This window comes from Protopterus annectens, chromosome 1.part1, assembly GCF_019279795.1.
Source record: "Protopterus annectens isolate FY-2018-M chromosome 1.part1, PAN1.0, whole genome shotgun sequence".
Classification (NCBI taxonomy): Eukaryota; Metazoa; Chordata; order Ceratodontiformes; family Protopteridae; genus Protopterus; species Protopterus annectens.
In genome coordinates, this window is record NC_056726.1 from 1,972,118,926 (window position 1) to 1,972,139,686 (window position 20,761).

The following is a 20,761-nucleotide window of genomic DNA, read 5'->3' on the forward strand; positions in this document are numbered from 1 at the left end:
TAGAAAGAGGAGTGAACTTTATTCTGTGTGTAAATTCCATTTATTTGTATGAAACCTGTGCTTTCCCTTTTCTAAAGATCCAACTGCCATTTTTATATCCTTTACAATATCCCAGACATCCTTTACAGATGAAATAGTTTTTGATTTCCATTTCCTAGCAACAGCTTTTTTGACAGCCAGTAACATTAAATTTAGTAAGGCCTTGCTATGTCTAGGCAATTCATCTTGCATCACAGTTGAAAATCATAATTTCCTTAGTAACAACCATTTGTTCCCCCCAGCGTTTCTATCAATGTACATTGTAGGGAATTTTTAAAATGTGTCAACTCATTACACCCCTCCCTCCAAAAAATGTTCACAATGACTTCCGTTCCCCATACCACCTCCAAAATTTGCTATGTATCTGGGAAAAAATGCTTTGGCTTACTTGATGTATAAAAATATCTGTGCAAACACAGTCATGCAAAAAAACTAATCCTTTTGGACTTTGTTGCACAGTTGGAAGCCTTACAAATGTATTCTAATTGTTCCCCTGTAAATTGCCTTTGTATTCTCTTTTTCCCAGTCTTTTCTAACCTTTTATGATGATAGTTCTCATACAGTAATGTACATGTCCTACTAATTATCCTTTTTTAATAGGATATTCTGTTCTACACTCAACTTAAAACTCTGCCAGAGCTGCTCTTTCACATAGCACTCTTGTATCTCTTTCTCTTAGCCTATGCTATCGCAATCCCTTAATGGGAAGGCAGGCTTTAACCTGCAGTCCAACCATCTGTGTATCCTCAACCCTCTTATTGTTCCCTCCCTGGTTATTTGCTCCAGTTACCATGGTACTTTTGCTAATTTCTTCTGGTAAATTCCAGTACCTCTTGCAATGTTTATGTACCCTTACTTGCAGACATACCTATTGGCAAAATCTCCTTTTTCTGTTCCCATACTGTCTTATTTCTTAGAGTACTTACTGAAAAAAAATCATCACTCTCCATTCCTGTCCTGGCTTATTTCGTAGAGAACTTTCTATTACTTTACCAGCATAATGGTTAATTCCTTTAGGTATTGCATCTGAATTCCTTGCTTTTTTATTTTTAGAACACCCCTCCCCCATTTCTTAATTCTTTTCTATTTTAATGTATAACCGTCTGATGTTAAGTTGTCAATCTCGCCTTCATTTTTGCTGGATGGGTTCGGAGCCGATCCTCGGCTCCGACTCGGCACTTGCTTAGCTTGAGAACTCCTTTTACCAGCTCGAGGCAACCCTATATCCCATGATGCAAGGCGGGACTACCTCAGATCTCGTTTGCCGCTTTGCGAAAGAGGTCTCCTTTTTGCCAGCTGAGGTAAGTTGGAAATTTCAAAAGCTTAGTCAGGGTTTTATCTCTTCCTTGTTCCCTTTTATAGAGTGTAGTGTTTCTACAGCCCACCCTATTTCCCCATTTAGTTAAAATCTTCTAGTTTTTGTAAAAAGTTTAAAGTTTTTTTCAGTTAGGCCTAGGCCCCCTTCTTAATCCCTACCCTGGGTGTCTGTGTTTGTTGGGATTAATTGTGTGATTGTTTGGGGTGTGTGTGTGACTCTTATTTCTTCTTGGACTATGTCTAAGGAAGGCAAGGTCTCAGGCTTCAAGAAGTGTGACTCTTGCTGTCAGAAAATGTCTCTGACAGATGGTCACACTTCTTGTGTTTACTGCCTGGGGCCTTTGCACCTGCAGGACTCCTGTGCTTTGTGTCATTCTTTTAGCCAGAGAGTCCTGCAGGAAAGGAGGAATAAATTGATCCTCCGTGGCTTACTAAAGCCAGAAGGTTCACCCACTAAAACTGGGTCTAGCAAACCTTCGAAGCCACCGAAGGTTCAGGCTTCAGCTTCTAAGCCTTCTCCGGTGGCTCCGACTCCATCGGAGTCGAGATCGGCTCCGGCCGGAGCCGATCTTTCTTCTTCTAAAGTAGTAGTGTCGGTTCCGACACCCAATCTACTGTTGCCTTGTCGGCTCCGGCTGGAGCCGACATATTGTCCAGTATCGGAGCCGAGAAGCCTTCGGCTCCATCTGGAACTCAGGGGACATCGGCTCCGATGACTTCGTCCAGGAAGAGATCTTGGTCCCCTTCGTTGGAGAGTATCCACTCGGCTCCGGGGTCTCCTCTTTTGTCGGAGCAGAGTCATCGGAGCCGATCTTCGAGATCTTCCAGGCTGTCTGACCATGATTTAGAGAGGGTGGTAAGCAGGCTGTTGAAGTCGCAGGCACTAGCCCAAATGCTCCATAGCCCGTCTCAGCAGACTTCGGCTATTGATTTACCCCTTCAACTTCCTCCTCCGACTCCCCTCCAGAGTTCGGAGCCGGAGTTTCTCGGGACAGCGACCGTGTCGGCGCCGGAACCGATACATCCCTCTTCGGCTCCGTCGTCTTCGGGTCCGATCTCTTCCATGAGACCTTCCTTGGAGGGATCCGGTCGTCGAGTTTCCCTTGTCGGCTCCGAGGGGGCTAGTGGCATCGGACCCTTGTCCGACCCTGCTCTCCCTCTCAGGGCTTCGGCTTTGGTAAGCTCGGCACCGACATCAGCCTCGGAGCCTTCCCTCTCAGTGGAGCCGGGAGTTCCTATTTCCTCGGAACGGGAATATTCCAGCCTCCCTGGGAGGGGAGCCTTTGAGGTGATGAGGAGTGTCCTGGCACCTGAGCCAGGTCAACGGTCCATCCCATTAGCTCCTCCCTCTTCGGTGCCTGTAGACGCCTCTTGCCAGCCTCTTGCTCCCAGGCCCAGGGATCCATCGCCCCAGGTGTCCCCATTGGGAATATCTTCCTCTTCCGAGGTTTCTCCTGATCCTGCAGGGGAACCTCCTCGGAAGAGGACGTGTAAGAGGAAACACACAGACTCCCCTGAGTCTACAACATCTGATACCAACTTAGATGAGTCGGAGGGTTCCCCACGGTCCCCCTCTGAGGATGTCTCCTTTTCAGACATCCTTGAGCTCCTCAAAGAGAGGGGGAATTGGCCCTCCATTGACCCCTCCGAGGATGAGTCGGTATACCTGGAGGCTTTTGGATCCCGACCCTCCACCTCCTGGGTGTCTCCGCCTTTCGACCCACTTATGCAGGTAGTGGCTCGGAAGGCGTGGGCAGCTCCAGATTCTGTGGAACCGGTTCCCAGGAGACCATCCAAATTTATCACAGCCCCTGCAGATAAGCAGTTTCTTTCCAAGGGTGTCTCTGTGGATGCTATGGTGGTGGCGGCGGCCACCAAGAAGGAACTTGCGGATCCTTCAATACCTGTCCATCTTCCTAACAAAGATTCTAGGACCATGGACAGGTATGGAAAGCGGATGTTTTCTTCAGCGACCTTTGCTATGCGTTCGCTGAACTACCTTTGTCACTTCACCAGGCTTCAAAGAGATATTCTCAAGGAACTAGGTGAAGTGGTCCAGGATCCTTCTGCTGCTGGGGCTCAAGAAAAGATTGCCTCACAGCTAGCAATCCTGAATTCCTTAACTAACTCCTCCATGCGGCTCATATCCTATGCAGCCGATGGGGCGAGCAGGGCCGCAGGCACAGGAGTGGCTCTTAGACATCAAGCCTGGATGCGGCTTTGTAATTTTGCGGACCCTTTTAAGGCGTCCTTCACCAATACCCCCTTTGACGGTTCGGCTTTGTTTGGACCTCAGGTGAAGGAAACCTTGACCAGGTGTGAGCAGGACGGCAAAACTCTTTCTGCCGTTGGAGTCCATTTTTCCACCCCTTCTAGACCCTACCCCAAGGGTCAGAAGGGAGGAAAGATGTGGTTCCGCAAAGCCCAAGGAGCAGCGCCGGACACACGTGGACAGTTTACCCCCAGAGGCAGAGGGGGTAACAATAATAAACGCCGCCCTAGGGGCAGAGGGGGTCCTCAGAACCAGGGCAACAGGGAGTCTCTTCCTGAGAAGCCCTTTCAGCATCCCTGAGGTGTTGCCCGACTGTCCACCCTTGGAGGCAGTCGGGGGAAGGATTTCGCTGTACCCAGTAGCCTGGCGTTCCCTTTCACAAGATATGTGGGTACAGTCAATAATATCCGAGGGTTACAAAATCCCCTTCGAAAGGTATCCCGTACCTCACCAATCCCTTCTAGACATCTCACCCGGTCAAAGGGATTTGGCAGAACAGGAGGTTACAAAGCTCCTACACAAAAGAGCCATCCAGACTGTTCCAGCAGACCAAGTAGGATCCGGCGTCTACTCCAGATTCTTTTTGGTCACCAAAAGGACGGGAGATTGGAGACCTATACTAGACCTAAGCAATCTAAACAGATTTGTCAAGAAGGCAAGATTCCGGATGGTCACGCTTCAGTCCATTTTGCCCTTTCTGGGCAAGGACAACTGGATGTGCTCGATAGACCTTCAGGACGCGTACTATCACATAAAGATCCACAGGCGCTCCAGGAGGTTTCTCCGCTTTCGGCTAGGGACCAGTCATTATCAATTCAGAGCCCTGCCCTTTGGCCTCACTTCAGCCCCCAGAGTGTTTACCAAATGCATGGCAGTGGTCGCAGCTCACCTGAGACGTCAAGGATTCCAGGTGTTTCCGTATTTGGACGACTGGCTCCTCTCCGCCACCACCAGGCATCAGCTTCTTCAGACCAGAGACTACACTCTGCAGCTTTGCAAAAGTTTGGGAATTTCAATAAATTTCGAAAAATCTTCTCTGCGGCCTTGCCAATCTATCACCTTTATAGGCGCAGAATTAAACACCGTCAAGTTGTCAGCCACACTAACACATCAGAGAATTCTGGACATCCAAAAATTCGTTCGGATATTATTGCAGAGCAACAAAGCCAAAGCCAGATTGATTCTGAAAGTTCTAGGTCTTATGGCTGCGGCCATTGTTCTTCTACCACTGGCTCGCTTCCACATGCGTCTGCTGCAGTGGATGTTATTCACTCAGTGGTCGTTCCACAGTCTTCCGATGAAACACGAAATTTTAGTCACTCAATCGTGCAGAGCTCATCTGAACTGGTGGATATCTTCCCCTCTCCTTCACCAGGGCCGACCATTTGTTCTCCCTCCTCCGGTTGCCACAGTCACTACGGATGCCTCTCTGATCGGGTGGGGGGCATTATCAGGGCAGGATGGTCCACGGGATGTGGCAGCCCATAGAATACCATCTGCACATAAATGTCCTGGAGATGAGAGCGGTGCTTTTAACGTTGCAAGCCCTCAACGACTTTCTTCCCGCGGGGACTATTGCAGTACAAACGGACAACATGTCCGTGGTCTGGTACATCAACAAGCAGGGCGGGACCAGGTCCTATCCGTTATGTCGAGAAGCTCTCAGACTTTGGCAATGGGCAATATCCTCTCATCGGTTTCTGATAGCAACGCACATCCCCGGCAGGTCCAACCTCTTAGCGGACAGGCTGAGCAGAGCCATTCTCATGCCTCACGAGTGGTCTCTCAATCAATCTATTGTGGACCAGATTTTTCTGAAGTGGGGCACACCTTGTTGCGATCTTTTTGCTACTCCCCAAAACAACAAGTGCCCCGACTTTTTCACCCTCTTTCCCCTTCCAGGCCAACCCCTGAGAGACTCTCTAACCCAGGATTGGCCCTGGGGACTTCTTTACGCTTTTCCTCCCTTTCCCTTGATTCCACAAGTCATTCAGAAAGCAACCGTTTTGAGGGCCAAGTTGATTCTCATTGCCCCTTACTGGCCTCGACAAATTTGTTTCCCGACTCTGCAACGTCACCTCCTGGTGCGGCCTTGGCATCTGGACCCAGTTCCGGATCTTTTGATCCACCAGTCGGGTCAACAGCACCGGGCCATTCATTCTCTCAACCTCACTGCTTGGTTGCTCCACTTCCTTCCCTAGCCAGGCTTCCTATGATCTCTGATCCTGTCAGAGATGTTTTAGTAGCTTCTTTGAAGTCGTCCACCAGAACCGTGTATGCTAGCAAGTGGCGACGTTTTTCCATTTGGGCAAACTCCAGGCACATTGATCCCTTTACTGCTCCTGTGCATTCTGTTTTAGATTTCCTGGCTGAAGTTTTTCAGTCAGGATCTTCTTCATCAACAGTCAAAGTTCAACTGGCGGCTATTTCCAAATATCATGTTGGATTACAAGATCATAACATTATGTCACACAGGCTATGCAAAGCTTTTCTGAGAGGAGTTTTTCTTCTGAAGCCGCCAATAAAACATCCTCCTCCACAATGGGATCTGAATTTAATGTTAGCATCCTTGATTTTACCACCCTTCGAACCGTCTGCATCATGTTCCTTGAAGTTATTGACCTGGAAAACTATATTCTTACTGGCTGTCACTTCAGCAAGAAGGGTTTCCGAAATTCAAGCTCTCTGCATCCGTCCCCCTTACTTGGTTTTTCACAAGGACAGGGTATCCTTAAGAACTAACCCGTCCTTTCTCCCCAAAGTTGTTTCTCAAACTAATATTAATCAATCCATCGATCTACCAGTTTTTTTCCCAAATTATTCTGACAGAGCTGAACAAAAGCTTCATTTTTTGGATGTCCATCGTCAGCTCAGGTACTATTTGCATAAAACGAAACAATTCAGGAAATCGGACCAATTATTTGTCTCCTATGCAGAAAACAGGAAAGGTCTCCCAGTTTCTAAAGTGACCTTATCCAGATGGTTGTCTTCCACCATTTCTTATGTGTATTCACTCAGAGGCAAGCAACTACCTTCTAAACCGAAAGCACACTCAACCAGGAGTCTATCCACTTCCGCAGCCTTTCAGGATAGACTACCCATTGATACCATTTGTGCAGCAGCTACTTGGGCCACTCCTCATACCTTTGTCTCTCATTACAAGTTAGATTTGGCCTCCAGAGACAGGGCCAGTTTTGGTTCCAAAGTTCTCAAGAGTCTGTTCCATTGAGCCACCCGGGATACAGGTGCTAGGGACGCGGTCCCATCCAGCAAGAATGAAGGCGAGATTGACAACTTAACATTTAGAATTTATGTACCTACCATAACGTTCCATGTTAGTTGTCTTCTCTCGCCTTCTTTCTTGCGTCCCTCCCTCCTTCCCCCTGGCCTGGACAGATCTTGAAGAGTTTCCTCTTCTCAGGTTGTTCCCTCCTGAGTCTTCAATAGAAGAGTCCTTTGTTAGGAATTTTTGTGTTCCTAGTTCTACTAGGTTAGTCCTTAGCAGGGTATCTTAGCTACCAAACGAGATCTGAGGTAGTCCCGCCTTGCATCATGGGATATAGGGTTGCCTCGAGCTGGTAAAAGGAGTTCTCAAGCTAAGCAAGTGCCGAGTCGGAGCCGAGGATCGGCTCCGAACCCATCCAGCAAGAAAGAAGGCGAGAGAAGACAACTAACATGGAACGTTATGGTAGGTACATAACTTCTAATTATTGTTGGAGTCTTACCTTCATATGTGCAATTAAGTACCCATTCAAGTCAGATAAATCTAAACCACTTTGTTCTGTGGGGAGAATTAACTTATCACCTTACCTTGTGCTTTCTTCCCCTCCTAAAAAAAAATCTTACTCTTTATCATCCTCCACAACTTCTCCTCTGGTTGATGAAATTAAGCTTGGTCTGTATACAAGATTAAGGGACTAAAAAAAAAAAAGAAGTTCATTGTTTGTACCTTACTATCCAAAGCCCTAATATGTAGCTTCCACTTTTTCACTTTTTGTAATATTTTTTTACTTCCTGCATAGTTTTTTTTAGGCTGCCGTGACATATTCCTTTTTAATCAATACACCCAATTACTTCAGCTTATCATTCTGATCCAGTTTATACATGGTTGTGTGGTTTGCTGTAATAATCTTTATTTTATCGTGATTTATTATATTTCCTGGAAAAAAAAATGAAACTGTTTCAAAATATTCCACAGCACCAAAATGTTCTCTTCTGGATTTATCAAGTGCAAAATATTATCTGTAAATAACTTTAACTTCCATACCAGCTATAGCCTTGAATTTGTGAACCCCTTATTTTTTGCTGGTGGTTCAAAACATAAATCAAGTAACAGTGGGGAAACAGGTCCTCACTGCCTGGTTCCTCTTTTCAAACAGCTTGACAGGGAGGACCCCTCCCACCTTAATTCTTGTCTCCGATCTTTCATATCTATCTTCATTAACAGTATTATTCTGTCAGGGAACACAAACGCTGCCATTGCCATACTCATAAAACCCCAGCTGACTTTGCATCAAGCCCTATCAACAATAGCAGTGTTTCCTATGCACTGCTTCTCTCTTGATCACCATTGTTCTTTAATGTTTCCGAATACTTGCTGCCCCTCCTTAAAACCACATTGGCTCTTATCTCACCTTTGCCATTTCCTTAGCTAATGTAGGCACAAACTCATCATAGCCATGGGTTAAAATTTTAATGAATGTGTCTGAAGGTAGACCTGAAGAATTTTTTTTTACCTTCTTGGATGACACAGCCACCACAACTTTCTTCAATGCTGGTATCCCTCTTCCGATTTTAAAATGTTATCAGCAAGACCTTACAGATCTTCCATCCCATCTTCCAGGTTTCCACAGGAATATCATCTGTTCCTGGAGACCTACCTGTTCCTTGATTGTATATCACTGTTTTTAGCTTACCTCTTCATATTTTAGCTTTTAATTGTTGCTCCTTATTTTCCTCTAATCATGAAATAATTGTATTGTCCATAAATATTTCAGTTTGTTTCCTTTTTTGGCTTCTATGTTTCTCTGCTTTATGCAAACTTTCATAAAATTTCTGAAGTCTTTGTAGTATCTCTGGGTCCATATGTTTGGCTGTAACTCTTTCTGATTTCTCTCGTCTAAGTCATTGTGCTAAAAGTTTTTGCATTCTAGAGTTATTAAAATTAGTTGCTTAAACACACTTTCTAAGTAAATTCATGCATATTATCCAAATACTCCCTTACTTTCCCTTTAGCTCTCAGCTGTTGCTTTTCTTGTTCTTCTGAAGTATTTTATCCTTTGTGAATCTCTCTAAATAATTTAAGTTTAGTTCTTTCTTATAGCTCTTTTTCTCTTATTTCTACCATATTTTAAACTTCATTTGCATTTTATTCTTGCTCACTAGCTTTCCTTCTGAAATAATTTCTGGCTTTCTTGATAACTGTCACATCATATCTACTCATTCCTTAAATTTCTCTCTTTTAACATATAAGTAGAAAAGTGCCAGTGTCTCATTGTACAGCATTGCGTTAGTTATCATTGTGTATGAGCGAATATACTTATTAGATGGATCCTGTGAAATATAATTTCTATCCAATCCTACCCAGTTATTTTATCTTGGGGAATAATATGTAAATTCTGAGTAAGTTCTTGATATTGAATTTACATCTTCCATACCAAATATTCCATATACTTTCAAAAATCTACTCTTGTTTGTAATATTTTCTCTTCTAGATCCAATGATACATTCTCAGTATTGTAAATCAGGTTCTAGTCCCTGCCCATAAACCCTTGCCTGCTGAATTTTTTCCCAAAACTCTAATCTCCATAATAAAGGTTTTAGTTGGAAAATAATTGCCAGCATAATCTTCCTCCCCTGCCAGTAATCCCATAACATTCATAGATGCAATAGAAAAAAATACAAGTGTAGAGGGGACCTAGCTATAATGTATAAGCAAAACTTAAAACTAGAACTTATTCACCCCAACATTCCCAACTTTAACAATTCAGAAATGCTGTGTAGCAAACTCAAAATCAACACTAATAAACTTCTAATCATAATAGCCATATATATCTCACCAGGCAATAACTCCAATACAATTGAGGAAGTACTATATTGGATTTCCTCAACTTATACACAAGAAACCATCATAATGGCTGACCTCAGTGTGTGTGTGTGTGTGTGTCTTTCGGCTTTTCCCGGTTAGGGGTCGCCACAGCGGAACTCCGGTCCGCTAATGATTGGCAGTAGAGTTTTACATGCTGGCTTGCCGGGCCTAACGCACAACCTTCAACGAAGGAACGCCCATTCACGCATGTCGTCACACAGTAGACGCTTTAACTGAGAATCGAACGGGCAACGTCTAACTGTGAGGCGACAACGCTACCGCAGCACCACTGACTGGTTTTCTTATGACACTGAAAATCTGAATAACTTCATCAGTCTCTACAGATTGTCATAGGTTATTCACACCCCAGCTAGAATTGACAAGACTTCCAAAAGGGAATCAGTACTGGATTGGATCCTCACCAACAAACCTTCACTAACATTTCAATCCGGTTATCTCCCCAATAACTTTAAGTGATCATCTTCCCACCTGTTTGATCACGTCATATTAACTCCCATAGGAAAACTTGTTTTCGCCTAATCCGTTGCAAGAACAGATTTAACCCACAAACATTTGTGTCACTTCAACAAACCAATGATTGGAATCCTGTCAAAACTCTTCCCTTAGACTCTGCTCTACTCTTCTTTAACACCATTTTCCTCAATTATTTTGAATAGGTTAGCACCCTGTAGAACCGCTAGAATAACATCTCACAATGCTCCATGGCTAACAAGTGACACTAAAAAATTATTAAAGGAGCGAGATTATGCCTGGACTCTCTGGCACACCAACAAAAATCAGACTAACCTAGAAAAATATAAAGAACTTGGCAACAAAGCAAAAAAACAAATTAAACTTGACAAAAAAACTTACTATTCTGCTGCACAGCAACAACACTGCAACAACCCCAAAGAAATTCTGGAGCACCATAAACAAATTCCTTCACTCTGACAGTACATCCGCCCCCACTACCACTCCCAACTCCAATAGCATAGCCACGCAATTTAACAGTTACTTCACAGATTCCATACAAACACTCAACAAGCACCAACTCCACTCTCCTCCAACATTCCATCGCTATCTACTAATACCAGTGACACATTCTACTTGACCTGTTCCTACTCTCACTATAAAAAAACTACTCTCTAAACTTAAACCTACTACCCTGGCTGCAGATAATCTACAGATTTCCAAAAATAGCAGCTTGAAGCTATTGCATATCCTGTCATATTCATCAACCACTCTGTCTCGAAACACTACATTTCCTTAAACTGGAAAATATATTATATCATCCCCCCTGCACAAAGGGGGCAACTCTACCGAGATCTGTAATTACAGACTCATTGTTATCTTATCACCTTTGTCCAAAATTCTAGAAAAATGCATCCATATGCAGCTTCTAAACTATTTACTAACCCATAACCTCTTATCTCATACTCTGCACAGATTCCGCCCACACCATAGCATGAAACTGCCCTCCTAAGGTTCACAAATGCCAGTAATCAACACAGAAATAACAAACAACTAGTTTCCGCTGTCTTTTTAGATCTCTCCACAACCTTTGATACGGCCTTCCATCAGAAACTAATTGATGAGCTTGCCACCCTGAAGCTTAGCTGCACCTCTCTCACCTGCTTCCAGAGCTACTTATCCAGTTGGCAGCAAGCCACCAAATGGCACCAAGAACCATCTTCCCTACTTCCTGTCAACCTGGAAGTTCCCCACAGTTCTATTCTAGATGCCTGCTATTTAGTATTTTCACCACCCGTCTCATACCTCTCAACCTGTTAATGCAAAATATCTAGACAAACCGTGACAAAATGGGGGTACAGATAGGGAAATATTTTAAATATTGCTCTTATAAACCTAGAAAGTTGTTAGAGTAACAGAGTTTGTTTTAGTATACATTTTCTGAAGGATTTGAAGTTTGAAACTCAAATGTATGTCATTATTTAGTGACTTCAATCCTGAGATCATTCCAGTGATTTGCCAGGAAAAGAGAGGAACAGGCCAAAAATCTGTACAGTTGAGAGGTAAACACCCCCACTTGCCTCACCCATACAATATTCAGAAGATTCAGCTCTTATCTGTGCAGCATCTTCCCTAAAACAACTTGTTTCCACAACACAGCAGTCCTGTTCTGTCGAATCATATCTCTCAGAGTGTCACCCCCCCCCCCCCAAGACTAAGCCACAATATCAGCCATCAGACAAACAAAACTACTAGGTGTACTAATAGACGATCTGAAATTCAATTTACACCCATCACAGTCCACTAAGAAAACACAGATAAAACTTAACTCACTGTATAGTTAGGTCATTCCTAACTAACAACACTGGACAGAAGATAGTGCGTACTCATCTACTATCCACCCTATTTTATGCCTCTTCTATCCTTACTAACTAGGGTAATACTGACCTTTACAAATTAGAAAGCTGCTGTTATAAGACTGCAACATTCAGTACAGCACACTGCATTGGTCTCACCACTGCACTGCCTTACATCAACTAAACTGACTAGAACTTCCCAACCACATGACTTGTGCTCAACTAAAGTCTGCTCACAGGGAAGTAAATAGTGTGGGAAGAAATAGCCAGGGAATTGTTATGGCTAGGCTTGTATAGGCCCTAGGGCCGATAGCCTAGTACCAACCTATGAACAGAGTAGTACATCACCCTGATAAAAACTCTGGGCGATATTGTAGTTGAGGGCCTCACCAGATGCGCAGTAGCAAGCCCTGCCCCAAACCCACCCCCCTGATACATCATTCATGAATATGTATTCCCTCCGAATATACAACCGAAGAAAAAGTGCACTGACATTGTAATATGACAGTAAATATAACCGTAAACGGTTTACCAACATCTATAAATGACAAGTTTTATTGCACTAATAATATACATTATAATCAGCAAAGAAATGAAAGCGTCAAAACACATGACATCAGGCTTTTTATCATGTAGCATTACAGTTCTCTTTGTCAGAGTTGGAATGCGATGGTTCCTAATTACAACTGGCCAAGGATGAAACATTAAGAAACTTACACCATTTCACAGATTGCTTAGCATCTTACACCCCCACCTACCTCCTTATACTAGACGAACTGGACTTCAACCCCAAAGCACTGAATGGTAGCAAGTCTTTATCCTGTAAGCGAACAACAACAATGCCTAAGCTCCAAAATAAGCACTTCACTCACACAAACACAGGATAAGAAGGCAAAGCCACATCTAATTTTATAAGTTAAAGTAACTTTCCTTTAGTACAGTAACAAGATGCAAACAGAGACAAAACACAGTTTTACAACACACAAACAGTGTAAGTTAGGGGTCAACTCACAGCTTCCAAAAAACTAAGTGCACCACGTCCAAACCTCTTTCACCATACGTCACGCCTATAAAAAAAAATTGCAACCCCCCCACCCCCATACAACTGACGTTACTTAATGCATACACAAGTCTGTCAAAGCAAATCCCTTTTTAATGCTCCTGTTGACATCGTAAGGCAAAACACAAGCTACAGGGCGTGGTATGACATTTTATTTACATTAGCTTGTTAAGCTAACTACAGCAGCGTACTCTTTCCAACAACTTCAAGGGAAATCTATAATCCTTGCACACTTTTTTTGATACACAATACTCTTAATTTCTTCCCTACGCAGAGTCTGAAATTGATCATTTGTGCTCAGTCCTCTACCCCAGTAACTTAACGAAACACACTAGGACAATTCACTAACTCGTTCAGTTTATCCGTTAAATACTCTACGAAAGTACGGGAAACTAATGCCATAGCCCTCAATCTTTTCTCTACAAACTCAAGGACAAATTCAGAAAAGAATCAGGAACGCTTTTTAAAAAATGGATTGTCACTCAATTTGCGACATGCCCACATCTGCGCGAAACGAACTGATGAGGCCCTCAACTACAATATCTCCAGACTCTGCCCTTCAATCCCTGCTCCAACTTAATAATAGCACACGCCACCTCCGATCCTCTAAAATCCTTACTACAAGTCACTAAATCCAACAGTAAAGCTGGTGACTCCCTGTACTCAAAATAAGTCTCAAAGGTATGGAATACTATCCCTGAACCAGTCCTAAGCAGTTTCAACCTATCCCACTTTAAAACACTTCCTCTGTAGCAGTTGCCTTTGCTCTTGTACCACTCCAGGTTACTCTATCAACTACACCTATTCCTTCCTCCTGCTGTTACTTCTTTAGCCTCCCACAGTGTTTATCCAAAACCTTCCCTCCAACTTTATATCACACAGCATACTGCTCCTTCCAAGCACTAATATTTCCCCCCTCACCTAATCACCTCTACACACTTCTTGCATTTCTCTCCATCTCATCTCTCATTCTCTCCCCCACCTCTGTTGCCTTTTTCAACTTTTTCCCTCCCTCCTTTCTATGGTGCCTCTACAGTACCACTCTCTGTATCCTACCAACTAGTATTTCATCCTCGTAACTGCACATTCCCCACTATAGCAGGCTTCCAATTTATTTACAACCCTATTTTAATCCTTGTACATTGATTATGATTCACCTCCTATCTATAACACTCTGGAATCAAACTATTTCCTTTTACAGGTATTTTATGACCCTGTATATTAGTGGGTTGTTCTGCAGCTGATCATAGACTGTTATTAGGCTAATGACCCTGGGGCCCTTACAAGCCTAGCCAAAAGTTTATCCACAAAAAAGAAACCTCAGTCAGCACTTGTTGTCCCTGTCATTGAGAGACACAGGTGGAACCTCTGGAACAAATTTGAGTGGAAGGGAAACGACAAAAAAATAAGGTTATACGCTGCAAACAAACTTTTCTCTATTTTATGACTTTGTATACCTTCTATTGAATCTACCTCATGACCTTGCATACTTATGGGTTTCTTTGCAGATTGCAGTATATATATTTTATGGCCTGTATTTATTTATATATTTTATTTATTTTACATTTGTTTACCGGGATAGTCCGACTGGATACATATCCATTTTCAGCGGAGGCCCGGGGTGAAAAGCTCCACATATTCAAACATACAAAAGGTTACACAAGAAGTTAGAAACAATTAGAATATATATATATATATATATATATATATATATATATATATATATATATATATAAAGAAAGTGGTAATATACCTTATGTACATTGGTTTAGTAATGTTCCCTTGTAGGGACTCGCAGTTCTCATGGATAGATGCAATTACAAGTGAGATCGGATACATAGCATGGTGATGTAGTTAGATGGTATGATAATTACTGATTATGCTATGATAATTACTGATTATGCTATTGCTTTATAACTTAATCCGGGTTGGTACATGGGCATAGCCAGTTCAATTTGAGATGCTGTTTGAGGTTTTTTTTGAAGAGACTTTTGGAGGATTGTAGGGTTATATAGTTTGGCAAGGCATTCCAGGTTTTGCCAACTTCTGGCTAGGCTTATAAATGCCCTCGGGCAGATAGCCTAGCACCTACCTATAAACAGGGATTCACCAGCTAAGTTATTAGCTTTGTGGGTTTGGACCAGTAGTTTGTCAGCTGACCGCAGGGATCTCGGGTTGCTATATGGCTTAATAATATTTATAAGAGAGGGGGTACTTTTAGGGTGGTTCAGAACTTTGTGTGCTATTAAGAGTTGATTGAATTGAATTAAGCTGTACAGTTCTAGCCATTCTAGTTGTTTCAGGTTCTGGCAGTGATGGATTCTATAGGTAGAGCCAGTGGCAAATCTGGCATTATGTTTGTAGGTATGGGACAGCTTACTTCGGTTTTTATTGAGGTTTGAGAGTACAGGTGAGGCATGTAAAAGAGTAGAGAGTAAGTGTGATCGGGCGATTTCAGTCCTAGCCAGTGGGGTTAAGAGTGTCTTGTTTCTATACAGTGATCCAAACTTCTTATTGATGGTCTGTATGGTTTTGTTGACCTGTAGGTCAAATTTGAGATTATTGTCTGTGATAACCCCTAGAAGTTTAGTGTGTTGATCTGGGGAGATAGTGGTGCCATTGTTAGACGTGACAGAGAATGAAAGTGTGGCAGATCTACTAGTGAAGGGTGAAGAGTAGAAGCTTAGTTTTATTGGGGTTCAGTAGTAGGCGTTGGTTGGCGAGCCAGTTCTCAATAGTGTTAAATGTATTTTGGGTTAAGATTTGTAGTTCAGATGGAGAGGTGGCTGAACAGATGAGTGGAATCATCTGCATATTGAATCCAGGTAGCTTTAGGGATAGCAGTGTGAAGATTATTGATAAAAATAGAGAAGAGTAGTGGGCCTAGTATGGAGCCTTGAGGGACACCAAGTGTGAGAGGTAGCTGACTGGAGAGTTTGCCCTGCCATAGTACCGTCTGTTGTCTACCAGTTAGGTAGGACTGGAACCACTGGATAGTGTGCGTGTTGAGGGGAAATGGATTTTAGAGAAAGAATGAGAAGTTCATGGTTGACCATGTCAAAGGCTTTTGATAGGTCAAAGAATTGGATTTGGATTTGTATCGCTACCCTTCAAAATTTGCTACAAACTATTTTATGTCCTGTTATGTTTGTGTTTGTCCTTTAAATTTTGCTAGAAATTGTTTTAATATTTTCATTTAATTATGTGTACCCTACATTGTTATATTTGTGTGCATCATTTAAATTGATAGAAATTATTTCAATTTTACAAACAGTATTTCCTTTTTCTGTAATTTTCTGTATCTTTTCACTGGAGCTTTTTTCCCTGGCCCTGTGCTGAAAAAGGGCTCTCACCCAGTCAGACTATTCCGGTAAACAAAAGTAAAATACATTTAGCATTGCCTCTTCTTTCCTTTTCAGTTCACCTGTGGATTCCTGGTCTCGATAGTATTATTTTCATTTTCCTTTGTCTGTAATACTCTGCTGAATGTCTGTCTTGAAATCCTTTCTTTGCTGAATTTTCATGGTTATTTCTATCCAAATGCATTTCTATGTGCTCCAAACAATTCCTAGCATAATTCAGCACATTTTGCTCTTTGACAATGCCTCCAAGGCCATTTACATTCAATGTCAACTTTTCATCAGAATGGCTTTATCGTTATTATTATTACGCCCACATATTATACATGGCAATTCTTTTGAATACTTTTTCAACTTGCAGCTTAACATGTGTACATGAACTTTTGGCAGTCTGAGCTTCTGTGTAGTTTCTTCTCATCTCCATTGGAATCCACATCACATTTTCCATTCACTTTAGCAGTCAATAAACGAAAAAGAAAAAAAAAACATTTTCAGACCCTAAACCCATTGTAACTCACAGCAAACACACAAAACTATGCACACTTTCCAAAAAAAAGATGTTTACCCCTCTAAGTAGCAGCAGCTTATCCCAAAGTGACTGCCGCACCTGCAGGCATTACTTATTGTAAAGTTAGGGGTAACCATACTAAAGTGCATGTTAGACCCTTTGTTCCTTACGTGGATTTCTGTGCATTCTTATCTCTGTTACCTTCCCAATGCAAAACAAAAAAAAAACTTGCATGCTCTTAGCATGCTTTTAATATTTAGCCTTAAAAAAGCACATTGGCTACCCTTAAAACTAAATGGTATGCTGTTGTATTTAGTGCATTAAAGCACTAAAGTTGAAAGGTAGACTTTCTATGACTGTTTCAAACTTAATTTTCACTGAACAGCTTGCCAATTTTATTTTAAAAGTCAATTATTTTCTACCATGTGCATTTCAGTCAGAATAAACTATGCAGGCCTTTCTTGAATAATTGTTTGCACCCACCTATAGGCTTAACTCTAAATAAAAGCATTTACTTCATTTACTAATGGGGAAAACAGCTAGAAACTTGGGAAATGTAAAAAATAAAAACTTGTACATTTTACTCAGAGCACAGAGGTGTGACCTTTCGTGATTAGTTGCTTGTACATCTTTGCTCTTTTTTTGGCTAAAAGCAGAGGCTAATGGAAAAATAAACTGCTAATAGCTTTCTGTATTCAAGAAAGAACCACCATTGTTCATGTTTTTACTATCCATTTTTTAGTTTCCAAGACTATTTAAAAACCCTAGTGTATAGTTTAAACTCTGGGCATTAGTCTAGAAAGACAATCTCTGTAAAATTGGAAATTACCATCTTTTAAGGTTCAAATATGATCAATACACTTTTGGAGATGATACTCAACAATAGTTCTCCAAGCAGCCTTATATCACAACACTGTATTAAGTTATACTTGATTCTTTCCAGTCTTTATCGTTTTACAGTATTAAGTCTGGATATTTTACAGTTGAGAAATAAATCTTACTTTATTATCACTAGCATACACTACAATCACTGTTAACCCCCCCCCCACCTCCCGTTTAACATTCACTTGACTTCATATCGTACACAAAACATCTTTATAGTATGATTTGCAATTTACAAAATAGCATTTTTATACAAACCTTAGTAAGGGCAAAAACTTTTTTTTTTTACTTACTTCTTCATTGTCATTCTAACCATTTATGACATAAAGTGGGGTTTGTACATTAGAAGTCTCCCACCAGTTTAACACGGTCAACAAATTTCCTGCCTTTTTCAGTCATGAATTCTTTCAAAACCGCAGTCATGTGTTTAAGCTACATCTAATGTTCAAGTTTTGCAGTTGTCCCATTTTTATCAATAATTTCACGTTGTTACAATACTAGTTCACATCATCTCAACTTCCCAGCACTGGCCTCTCATTCAACTCCAAGGTGCTCCTGATTCATCTAGTTAATTGCTGGGCTTTTCATCTCTCAAACATATTCCTTTGGAATAGTGGAAAATTTTTCACTGACAAAGCCTCTCTGTGGGCTTCATTATTGTCGGAAATTAAAGAGAGTCCCCTACAGCTTGTTGGCTCACGTTTAGTTGATTAAACTTTGTTTCCTTCATAGCCTGTTCTCCATATGAAGTTGATCCTCCAGGGAAAACATTCTGAATACAGCTGGATATTGTTACTTGGTCTAGCATCAGACTTTTGACATTTCCTAACTGCTGGGATAACTTTTCTACACTTCCTGGTGTACAGGGAATATCATTTTTGGAAAACACTCTGGTGTCTCATGTTTGTAATAGGTTTCCCTTCTACCACAGTTTTGTTAGGAACATTTTTTTCTCTAACATGATTGCATCTTTATTAATATAGGTTGTGGCTGCTTTCTCATGGCCAAATTTACAGCATACAGAGAATTTGCCCACTCCATTAACAAATCTTGCTGTGGAGCACTTGTCCAATTGCTTATTTGTATCAAAAGTATTAGTGTTTCCCATTAAGTTTTTGTGGTAGAACAGAAAATGTAAGGTTTTCTGTATGTTCTGTGTTCTAACTTTTTCTGAAATAGTTTTTGAGAAGTCTCATGATCCAGACTTTCCTTCATCTCAGTTTTTGATTTCTGCATTTTTATCAGCTTATCTGAATAGCTGCTTAAATATTCTATGTTTTTCAATTTTTTTGTTTGACATTGTATATTTCTCCAGTGTCTCACTTACTTTGAACATCTCTGAGTGCATTTGATTTATTTCTTTTAAGAGCCATTTCCCTGTACTAAAGCTGAAACTTTAATTGCCTCAAAGCCTTATCTTTGTACTCATGTCGCCTACAGACTGCTAAGAGGTGATCTATGCATCTGCTTTCCAAGTATCCTCTGATCCAGCTCTTATGGAACTGTTGCACATCCGCAAAACAAATAGCATCAGAAACGTCTTATCTAGAGACCTAAATGTTGTCTGCAACTTGAGACTTGCTGGGAAGGACAGTTGTGTTTCACAGATACTATCCCTACTCTTGAACAGGCTTTCCATCCATGTGATGCAGTTTACCTCCCTCCACATTTTCAGTTGAAACTTGAATGGGGAATTGTAAATTTACTCGGTCTGCCACCCACATCCCTATTAGAAAGAGGAAGCATGTAAATACTCGACCACTCATACCCAAGCTAAAACCTTAGGATGCATGCCTAGGCTTACAAAGGCTCTTTAGGGTGATTTAGCCTAGTAATCACCTATGACTCTATGATGGAAAGTAGAAAAGAAGAGACGAATATTCTAAAGCACAACTAAATATTCCTCTTTTTATAGATTCTGAAAATGAGCATCTCTCTGCACAATCTTTGTGTGTACTCTGAGGGTGCATCAGTCGAAGAGGTTATAAACTTTATGGAGGAGTATTTTGATTCACATACAGATTATGCCTGATCTCCAAATAAAAGGTGTAACGAAAGAATGACATTCTTAAAGTGAGTATCTACATTTAATACTTATAAGATGTTGCCTGCAGCAGAAAAAAAGTATACTTCTCTAGTTCTGTAGTGCTTTGTCTGTTGCAGCTGTGAATTATTTAGCCCATGCTGTATCATTTCAAAGAATAGTTTAGGGAGACAACACTGGTAATATCTTAGTCCTGGTTCCATAACTTGAGTGGAAAAGCAACAGTAAGTAAGAATGAGCTGTTTACACTCATGTATGCCTGTGATCCTGCAGATTCCTCTTCAGAATATGAGTTGCCAGGATAGTGAAGAGAATGCTTACTTGGCTTAAAATAAAAAAAAAATAATAATACTGAAAGTTATAAGGTAAGGTTTGACAAGCCTTGGAGTTTTGAAGAACAGTGAAGCCAGAGCCAAGCCAATGATCTGGCACAGCTCTTGGAGAGCATTAAAAGTTGAGCCCAAGCCAACAATGAAAAAATGGGGGAAATGTAATAAATGTAACATGTACAGTGTTTGAGATTTCATTACTAAACTTCCTGGGAGTGACAGGATGGTGGGCTACTGAAACATGAGTTTCAGTGCAGAACTCCACTACATTAGTGTCATATATTTGTCATGTTAACTATGGCATGTTGCAAATAAAATTGAAAAATATTTTTTTCTGATACACTATAGAGGATTTTTACTAATTAAAAGTATTGTTTATTATTGTACTTGGTTTACAGAGGCAAAGTTCAACATACCATCCAAAGTGAAAACGGAGTATAATGCAAAAGTTAGATGGAAGCAGTAAAAACTTGTGTGCTAAACCCATTGGGGCCTGTCTTTGAAAGTCTATATTATTTGAGATTTAACTATGAAAC

The 20,761-nt window shown here is 41.3% G+C and overlaps 1 protein-coding gene across 1 annotated transcript in view; it reads left to right on the plus strand.

Annotated features, from left to right (window-relative positions):
• Nucleotides 1-20,761, plus strand: part of LOC122813118 (uncharacterized protein KIAA1841-like) — a 1,352,705-nt gene that overhangs the window by 66,863 nt on the left and 1,265,081 nt on the right. The gene's annotated exons all lie outside the window — the stretch shown is intronic.